The sequence below is a fragment of the Eucalyptus grandis genome, chromosome 11 (assembly GCF_016545825.1).
Source record: "Eucalyptus grandis isolate ANBG69807.140 chromosome 11, ASM1654582v1, whole genome shotgun sequence".
Taxonomy (NCBI): Eukaryota; Viridiplantae; Streptophyta; class Magnoliopsida; order Myrtales; family Myrtaceae; genus Eucalyptus; species Eucalyptus grandis.
This window is the reverse complement of record NC_052622.1, coordinates 35,132,531-35,140,752: the sequence shown is the minus strand read 5'-3', so window position 1 is coordinate 35,140,752 and position 8,222 is coordinate 35,132,531.

Here is an 8,222-nt window from a genome sequence, read left to right as displayed (position 1 = left end):
CCTAACCAACCCTAACCATAATTAGCCAACTAAGTAGGGATTAGTGAGATTACTCACCGGAATCACGCGCAAATTGGATCAATCCGACGAAGGTGATGCGAGGAACAATACTTCCCAAAGCGACTCTCAGGATCGGGGCCCGGAAACGGCCCAAAAGCAGGCTTGAAGAGGGCTGGAAACCCACTGACTAGCAGCCGTTCTAGGCTGACCAGGGCTGGATCGGTGGTTGAGGCGGCGAAGCAAGGCTGGGGGAGGGTGAAGGAAGCTTCGGTGAGTCCGAACGGTGGCCGGACGGAGTTGGGTGGCGACCGGAGGTGGCTGAACGCGACTGGACAGAGGTTGGATCGTGCGGGGGAGGACGCCTAGGTGCGAGGGGTGGCGGCTGAACGTGTGGCGTCGCGCGGGTGGTGCGGACGGCGGAACGGCAAGTGGTGAGCGGTGGGCGTGGGGGCGGTGGTGACGGCTTCGGCGAGCTGCTGTCTTTGCTTCAACTTCTATTCGAACAACGAAGGAGAGAGAGAGAGTCAAGAGGGAGAGAAGAAGAGATAAGGGGGTTGACTAGTCAAAAAGAGGAGAGAGAGAAGAGGAAACCAATTTGAAATTGGCAAGGGAAAGTGTTCGGTGGGGGGGTGTTCGCATGAAGGGGGAGGGGAGAGGAGAGAGAAGAGAGAGAAAAAGAGAAAAAGAAATAAAATAATAATTTTATTTTTATTTTTCTTTCTTCTTTCCCTTTCTATTTTCTTTTGGTCTTCGATTTTTCCTTCGATAATTTTTTTCCGAAATTTGGATTCGTCAATAATTTGACGGACGATGAGACAGGATCTTAAAAATGAATTGTGACACGCTCGAATATTCAATTCCCGAAAACAAATTAAATTTCATGGTTAGAATTAATCGTGATTTTAGTCGAATCGTGAAAACACATTTGCAAAGCCCCATTTACATTATCAGGATCCGTTGCATATAAATTGGGATCAAAATCTACTTTTCTTATTGCATTTTAGTCCAATCCAACCAATTATGTAGCTTTTAGGGATTTTACTGCAGATACATTCTTTAACGGTTTCACACAATAGGTTAGTTAACTCGTGAGTGATTAGTTAAGAGAAAAATGACCATAGGCACGTCAACAAAATGCCCATTTCACTTTATTGAAATGGGATCGAATTTCAGGATGTTACATAGTGGCCCTCGCCAGTTGCTGATGAGGGTCACGACCCTTTCTTGGCCTTGCCTAAGGCCGCGAGCAAGTGGGCTTCACCTAGATCTAGGTGAGGGGCCTTGTTGTGGCAGAAGACGACCTCACCCGCAATTGGCATTGGCCACCATGTCAAGGCTATGGCAACCATCGCCAAGCTGGAGGCTCGCCAAGCCCTCGCCTACTCCCTTGCCTGGCCTGGCCCAGGAGGCCATAGGAGAGGTGGCTTCGCCCAGATCTAGGTGAGGCCAGCCTCACCTCACGGCCTTGCGGCGGGTGGAACATTTGGCGGCCTCGCCGATGGCCACGGCTGGCTAGTGAGGTCATGGCGGCCATTGCCAAGCCAAAGGCTGCTGGCGAGGCCGCCTCTCCTGCGGCCCTAGGTGAGGGCTGCAACCCATTAAAAAGAATGCAATTCATCCTATAAAATAAAACTAATTTATTCTAAGACATTTTTTGGTTTTTTTTTTCATGAAATTCGGAATTAGATAAAATTTGAAAATTATCTAGCTAGATTAAGATCCTATTCAATTTGTATTAGGAATTAGGCTAAGCCAAATCCTAATTTAAACTAAAATATTATCTCAACCCAAATAATCCTAAGATGGAATCTATCTAAGAAAATACTAAACTTATAATAAATTAAGAAAAATATTACCTAGAATTAAACTAAGTGCAATTTTACCATAATATGCAATGACGAACAAAATATGCCCTAATTTTACATGACATATGCATGATGACTTTTTTGTTTTTTAGTTTTTTTATTAATTTCGAAATTTAAAATTGCCACATAATTAAACATGCAACTTAAATTAAACAAAAACTAACATCCTAAATGAATGCACTTTTTGGATTTTTTTTTAAAATTTGAAATAAAATCTCCATTCTAAATATGCAAGATGACAAGAAATATTCTAAAACCAACCTAATCCTAATTCAAATATTCTTTTTGGGTTTTTCTTTTACGGGAGCAATCAAATAAAGGTATCAAGAATAGCTCGGCACCAAATCAAGCAAGATATCATCCATGTCCATTTAAGTTTGGGAAATAAATTGACGAATCGTATCTCGCGCATGAGATCGGATTGGTCAATTTTTAAATAAAATCACGAATTGTATCTCAAGCGTGAGATTGGATTGACGATTTTTCCGTACGATTGTGGGTCGTATTTCAAGTGTGAAATTGGACCGTCAATCATATATACGTTGCGAAATTGGGAAGATTTCCCAATTTAAAAGGCTCATTGATATTTTGTGGATATGATGGTATCATTTAAAAATTCAAACAAGATAGAGATTTCACAAATTAGGCAATAAAAATAGATGAAGATCAATTTGATGAAAATTATTACCTAAATTTGAATGACGGAAGGCTCGCAAGGAATGATCAGGAATAGCTCGTGGGTGAGGCTCGGCACTGCAGATGGGTCTCGGGTCTGAAGTGGGTGTTTCTTTGTTATCGTCGGAGAGAGAGAACTGCCAATGTAGGATCTGGATTGTGGCGACGGACGTGCAACTGAAATCTCCAATTTCCACTTCCTTTATGTTGACTCTTTCTTTGGAATTTTCTGGTATAGATCACGTGGCCATGAATTTCAGTAGATGTTCCTTATTTTGGCCAACAGGTTGTGATAACGGAGCAAAATTCGCCTCTTGGTCTCACGTGATGGCTCGATGGTTTCTCGGCCAATAAAGATTCCCAACCAATGGATCAACGTTGTGGTGATCGACCAAGGAAAGGCTGCGGTGGTAGCCCTGGTAGTGTGCCCTGAGTAACGGTCGGCTAGGTGAGCTTCTCGGAACAGCAAGAAATCACGGGAGCCCTGCAAAAATAGAAACTTTGCTGTTCTGTTTCAGTGAGGACGCAGCTCGGCTCACAGTGCGCTCGGCTTCTTGTCGCTCGTGGTGCCCGGGCCGGCAGGGAGAGGGAGGTGTATGTTCTGCAGCAAAATTTAACCGGATCCGTGAGGGAGACTGAAACGCGAGCGTCGTCGTCGATGGACCTGGAGAGAAAAGGAAAACTCGCTAGGCTTCTCTTAAATGTTAGAGAATTTAGTAGCTCGCTCGGGCTTGGATGAACAGCAAGGCGTGGCGTCGGTGTTGTCGAGGCAGCGACAGGAAAAGATGAGATCGTAGCGGTGCGGCGGACGCACGTCTCGTGTCTCCGGGGGCAACAACAGCAACCTCTAAGCGTATCTCACGTTTTTCTCTGTGTGTTGTGCTGGCTTTGAAATAGAGAAGCCCTTTCTCCGAATGTTCACCTGGCGTCCGCGAGAGAGGTGGAGCCGTGTGTCTATTGATGAGGGGGTGAGATCATGAAGTGGGTGACGAATATTGGAGAGTGAGAGAGCTCTCCCTCGCGAACGTGTTCTCTTTTCCTTCCCATGGCGGCCGTATGCATATCAATATGTGTTGCCTCCCCCAAAACCCTACATGAACAATCTATTTATAAACCTCAAACTAGGGTTTTAATTTTTCCAAATTGATATCCACGAAAATTCTTTTTCTTCCAAATGTAATATTCACTTTTCACATCTGCCCTATCCAAAAAATTCATCATACCTCGGAAAATTTCAAATTTTTATTTTCTCACTAGATAATTTCTGATTACTTAAAAAAAGGCTTGGGCCAATTTGCTCGCTTCATGAGCTTAGTCCGGCCTGTTAATTTAAAGCTTATAACCACTAATTCACATACACTCGTTACCGGTATAATAAATAAATACAAAACATGTAAATTAAAAATAAATGCACCTATATCTATATTTTATGCAATTAATATTTTTTTCAGGAATAAAATTAATCTCTAATTTTTAATGTGATAAATGATCAAACGGGTCGCCAAAATTTAGGTGTCAACAGTGCTCTTGTGGATAGCGAGTAACGAGTTGTCTTTCCAAGCCTACGCATGCCATGTGGAATCCCTGATTGCACTCCGCCGTGTAGATTGCCGTGCCTTGGCCTTCAAGCTGTTCGAGCAAATGCCGCAACCACTCCGCAACAACTAGACAGCCACCATTTTTAAATTCATCAGTCAAAACATATACAAAACGCCCTGGTGATCCCCTCGCCCACAATGAGGTCGCCCTAGCTTGGGCAAGGGTGGGCCTCGCTAAATCTAGTGAGGGGAGTCCTCGTCCAGCCGGGCCTCACCTGTGGTGGCGACGGTGACCCTCGCCTTGTGGCACCCCTCGACAGTCCCCGATCCCGTTAGGGTCGCCACAGCCTACCTATCGCTTTCTTTCCAAATATGTCCGTTACTTTACCTTTTATAAAAATGGGGCTTGAAGAAGGACCGAGGTCCTTAGGCATTTTTTTTTTTAAACGGTCCCAGCGCAACTTATTAGTGGAAGCATAATTGAGTCTCACCATCTCTCCCTTCAATAATCATAATGCAATACACACCAACTACGCACCATAAGAAAAGATAAGGCTGAACCACTTTTATTTATATATTTTCATGATGGATTTCTCGGGTTGGTACAACAAAAAGAAAGCCAAGACTTTTAACTACACTTGGCCATAACTCAAAAGGTATCTCGACCCCTATAACGATCACGTGTCATCCTCCATTTATCAGTGTCGGCTACTCTAAAAAAACGTCAGCTCTCTACCCCTCACGCGGCCATCACACCCATCCTGGCGCGTCGGGTGGTGGTGGCGGCAACATCCCCCGAATCACTCCATCTCGGCGGACGTAAACCGACAAAAACTCTTGTATGACCGGGCCCCCAGCCAGGCCCACATCGTACATGACCATCACGCGAACTCGCACATACGTCAACCCGGGGATGGTAATGCAATCTATCTCCGAACACTCTACCTCCACGTCAAATGGTAGGCCATAGAAGGTACCTCGTGTGACAGTAGGGAGCGGCATCTTTCTAATTTGAAATGTTGGTCCCCGAAGGGTGAGTACAACCACTCAGCAGGTAAAAGATCCAATAAACCACTCAATGCATCACACAATACAATCACACATCATAGCATAGTACATGTCATCCATGCATCCAAGCATAACTTACCTTGCAGCCATGCATATGCCATTATACCATATGTACATATATCCTCATGTACTCATCACCATCATGTCATACATATATCATACTATAGGTGCACATACAACCATGCACTCATCATCATCACATCATACATATATCATACCATAGGTGCACATACAACCATGCACTCATCATCATTATATCATACAGCCATGCATATGTCACCATATCATATGTGCATGATTCAATTTCCACTTCTATCTTTCAATTTGATCACCATATCTTTCTTTCCCGGGACCAGTAATTGCATCCCACATTATCACTCGCACCCCAACCTGGTATCACAAGAAAACCTCCGGCACACACCACCGGGCATCCGGCACCCCTACATTTCGGGCATCTCGTATCCCAACTGGCATCACGAGGCATTTCCCTGGGCATAAACCTTCGAGGCTTCCGGCACCCAACCATTCCGGGCATCTCAAAACTCCCGAAGACATCCAGGCATGTATCCACAATACAACCGGGCATCCGGCACCCCCCATCCTGAGCATCCTGACACTCCCAGGGCATTATCGGCCACCTCCGACAATTTCCTTATTCATCATAATTCATATTCACCAATTTATGTCTCACAATCAACATGGCACATGATGTAATGGCAACAAAGTCAAATTCAGCATTTGATTCTATATGTAATGCCAAATATCATCACATGCTCAGCTTGATTCAACAACCTCAATCAATATAATTAATAGGGCTCATCCAAAACAGAATAATCACAAATTTCAGCATTTGGAATTTGCACAATCCAGCTTGCACAGTTTTTGAAAATATTTCCATTAAATACCCAAATGGCCTTTAAAAATTATGAAATTTAAACATGTGTAGTCAAGACATAAAGGAAGATATTTCATAAAGGACACTGCACCAAAAGACCCTCATACAGTCTGATATAGATCACGCACCACGGCATTTCTATTCTATCAATACAGCTTGCACAGTTTTTGAAATATTTTTGGTTAAATAGGAAAATGAACTTAAAAAATTATGAAATTTGAATATGTTGCAGGGAAGACATACAGAAATATACTTCGTGAAGAACACTTTTCCAAAAGAGCTTCATAAAAATTATATGACCCATGCATTGAAACTGGCTAAACCCAAACGCGTCAGATTACACGGCTTTTGAAATATTTCCGACTTAATACCAAAAAGACCTTCAAAATTCATGAAATTCGACTATGTTATATTCAAGATCCTAAGGTAAGTTTTTAATGAAGAATTCATAGTCAAATTCGTTCTAGATAATTTAATATAGACAGTTAAAGCTTCTGTTTCAATACTGAAGTTTCCAGATTCAACACCCTCCGAAAAATCACGATTTCACCTACCTATTCTTGTTGGTTTTCTCTAAATTTTTGATATATTAATCCTCAAGATGTCCTTTACAACTTTAGTTGAGAGATCAAGGTGATATTTTCACAAGAAGTTGACTTTACAGACCACGAAACCACTGAAGATCGGCACAACGAGTTCCAGATCTAGTCTCTCCGAAAAATGAAGATTTCACCCACTTATACTCATTTATTTTGTCTAAAATATGAGTATGTTATATTTAAAGATATTCCCTAAAATTTTCATGAAGGGTTTGAAGTGAAATTCTCAGTACAAAGTTACACGCAACACATAAAATCACCAAGAGGTCAACAAAACAGCTTCAGATTTAACATTTTCGTAGAGGGAGGGTTTCACCCCTCAAAACTCATCCCTTTTGCCTCAAATTTTAGTATGTTATACTTTAATATGTTATCTACAACTTTCATGAAGAAGTAGAAGCCAAAATCCGATTCAAACATCGCATGTAAGCCACTACAACATTCTGGGTCAGACTGTTTACTCGAGAACAGTTTACTACTTCAAAACAACACTTAAAAGTTCGGTTTTTCACACCCGAGACATCCGAAATTCATCACCATTCAATAACACACTCTAGAAACAACATGCAAAAGAAGATCAAAGGATCTAACTTGCCGCTAAATCGAGCTACGGCGAGCACGACGACTGGACATGGCGACGACGAGCGACGGACGAGCAGCTTCTTCCTCGCGCGGCCTCTTCCTCCTCTCTCTTGATTTCCCTCACTCTCTTGACAGCTTCCTCTCTCTCCCTCTCTCTTACGGTCGACACTCCTCCTTCCTAAACCGGCCACCTTTTCTTTTTTTAATTTCTCTCCTAGTCATCATTAGCAATGATTGATTCTTGCATGGATGACACTTGGTCATCAACTTGGGACAAATGGGGGAGGACATGCAAAACCGGTTTCCCCCCCTTTCCTCACGTTTGATGGCCCCTCATGGCTCTAATGGGCCAGCCAATTGGCCCATCTTAGGCCCATCCCTCTTGGGCTTAAGACCCAAGTTTAATTATCCTAAGATTATCCCTTTTAAAAACTAATTAAATCTCTATTTAATTAAAACACTAAATTGCAATTTAAAATAACTATATACTTGAAATTATAAATCCATAAGTACCCATTTATCATACATATGGCCAAAGATAAAACTACCTTTCCCAAAATTCATCTATTAAAGATTTGGCCATACATCTCATCGCAACTCATGGATTAGAAGGCTACAAATTACAATATCGGTACCTCCATCGCCTATCCATGGTTCATGGCATATTTAGGGATTTTTATGAAATTCGAGGATGCCACATGCCTAGGAGAGGTTAGCCTACGAGGCCATGGCTGATGATTGTTCATCCACAAAAGGAAGAAAAAAAGGAAAAAAATCAAAAAAATGTTAAAATATGATTAAGAATTGTCTACATTAGTGCCGACATGTTAGTGCCGGCATGTAACGTAGGTCAATCGGTGTCCACGCTAGTAATATTCGGCCAAAATTAGCTAGAAGAACAAACTAGACACAAAGTCAAAATATTTTGAATTAAATTAATGCAATTAAAAAGTTTAGAACTAAATTGGCATAAATGCTATAGATTTAGGACTTTCTTGAC